The sequence below is a fragment of the Rattus norvegicus genome, chromosome 15 (assembly GCF_021556685.1).
Source record: "Rattus norvegicus strain SHRSP/BbbUtx chromosome 15, alternate assembly SHRSP_T2T, whole genome shotgun sequence".
Taxonomy (NCBI): Eukaryota; Metazoa; Chordata; class Mammalia; order Rodentia; family Muridae; genus Rattus; species Rattus norvegicus.
In genome coordinates, this window is record NC_141548.1 from 59,697,666 (window position 1) to 59,700,000 (window position 2,335).

General features: G+C 44.9%; 1 long non-coding RNA gene across 1 annotated transcript in view; it reads right to left on the bottom strand.

Moving 5' to 3' along the window:
- Positions 1-290: 290 nt before the first annotated feature.
- The window catches only part of LOC102549816 (uncharacterized), a 7,499-nt gene continuing 5,454 nt past the window's right edge, over positions 291-2,335 (bottom strand). Inside the window, exon 4 of the long non-coding RNA XR_015638990.1 lies at positions 291-1,214. This is a non-coding gene — a long non-coding RNA (uncharacterized LOC102549816). The remainder of the gene's footprint in view (positions 1,215-2,335) is intronic.

Here is a 2,335-nt window from a genome sequence, read left to right on the forward strand (position 1 = left end):
ACCCCCTGCTTTTTAAAACATGTAAGTAAGAAACTTGCAGCTCACCTCACACTGTAGAGAACTCAATTGCATACCTGACCTAGAGCTCCAACTAGAACCTGGAGTCTCCACTACTGAAAGAATGAGAAGAAAATGAACACGATTAGCATATTACTCCCTCGAATCAAAATCTTTTTTATTATTATTTCTTTTTTTAAATTATAATATATTTTACTGGATTTTTTATTTACATTTCAAATGTTATCTCCTTTCCCCCAACCACTCACCCCTTCCCGCCTCCCTGCCCTGACATTCCCTTACACTGTGGGGGTGAGGGGGGGGAAGGTCCAGCCTTGGCTTCTCCTTCCTTTGGTGCCCAACAAGGCCACCCTCTGCTACTATGCAGCTGGAGCCATGGGTCTGTCCATGTGTAGTCTTTGGGTGGTGGTTTAGTCCCTGGAAGCTCTGGTTGGTTGGCATTGTTGTTCTTATGGTGTTACAAACCCCATCAGCTCCTTCAATCCTTTCTCTAACTCCTCCAATGGGAACCCCATTCTCAGTTCAATGGTTGGCTGTGAACATTTCCCTCTGTGTTTGTCATGCTCTGGCAGAGCCTCTCAGGAGACAGCTTTATCAGGCTCCTGTCAGCATGCACGTCTTGGCATCAGCAATATTGTCTGGGTTTGGTGACTGTATGTATATGGGCTGGATCCCCAGGTGGGGCAGGCTCTGAATGGCCATTCCTTCAGTCACTACTCCAAACTTTGTCTCCGTATTTCCTCCTATGGATATTTTAGTTCCCCCCTTCTAAGAACGACTGAAGCATTCACACTTTGGTCGTCCTTCTTCTTGAGCTGCATGTGGTCTGTGGATTGTATCTTGGGTAATCTGAGGTTTTGGGCTAATATTCACTTATCAGTGAGTGCATACCATGACTACTGTTTTGTGATTGGGTTACCTCACTCAGGATTATATTGTCTAGTTTCATCCATTTGCCTATGAATTTCATGAAGTAATTGTTTTTAATAGCTGTAAATGTACCACCTTTTCTGTATCCATTCCTCTGTTGAGGGGCATCGGGGTTCTTTCCAGCTTCTGGCTATTATAAATAAGGCTGCTATGAACATAGTGGAGCATGTGTCTTTGTTATATGTTAGAGCATCTTTTGGGTATATGCCCAGGGGTGGTATAGCTGGGTCCTCGGAAGACTTGGGAACTGGATTCCTTTTCAGGATCTGTCAACAACTAAGGAGAGAATACCATTACACAGAGTCAACAGAGCAAATGTTGAGTGGGACAATCTCCCCTGCTGTTCATTTCTACCACTTACTTCCCTTTATTTTTTGAAGGTATAGGTATGATACTTTCTGCCATAAACACTATTGCCAAACTCTGTCATTGTTGCTTCTTCTTGGCACAATCCAACAGCTATTCTTGATGGCCTCACCAATCATAAAATGAAATCAGTGATCTAAGTGCCCTTCAGCCCAAAGCAATTCCAGGATGTCTGCTCAGAGTCATGCACCACCAACACCAAACGTGCTGGTAGGAAACGGATTCTCCATGCCATATACCATGACTTGGATGTGATCTTCATGTCTGTGCTGGCTAGTTTTACATCATCATGACACAAGTCAGAATATGAGCCTCAATTGATAAAATGCCTCCATCAGGCTGTAGGCAAGGCTGTAGGGCATTTGCTTAATAAGCGATCAATGAGGGATGCCCCAGACTATTGTAGGTCAGGATACCCCTGGACAGGTGGTTCTGGGTTCTACTTGAAGGCAGTCTGAGCAAGCCATGGGGGAGCAAGCCAGTAAGCAGCACTCCATCATGGCCTCAGTGTCAGTTCCTGCCTCCAGGATCCAGCTTTGTTTGACTTCCTGTCCTGTCTTCCTTCCTTGATAAACAGCGATGTGGAACTGTAAGCCAAATACTCTTTTCTCCCCAAATCACCTTAGTCATGGTGCTTCATCCCAGCAATAGAAACCGTAACTAGGAAAATGTCCACAATTATGAAAATGCAAGGAGGACAATGTTCTGTGGAGGGATGCTGCTCTAGGTGACTTCTGGTATTTTTTTTTTTTTTTTTGGTTCTTTTTTTCGGAGCTGGGGACCGAACCCAGGGCCTTGCGCTTCCTAGGCAAGCGCTCTACCACTGAGCTAAATCCCCAACCCCTTCTGGTATTTTCTAAAAGCCTGATTCACTGTTGGCAAAGAGAACTTTTAAAGGAGCCATGAAAAATAAAGGATGTATTCTTGCTCTTTTGTTCTTTGCTGTCCTTTCCCCCTTCTCCACCCCACCCCCTTCCACATGCACATGGCCAGCCTCCCCTCTCCTCTCCTCTTCTTCTCT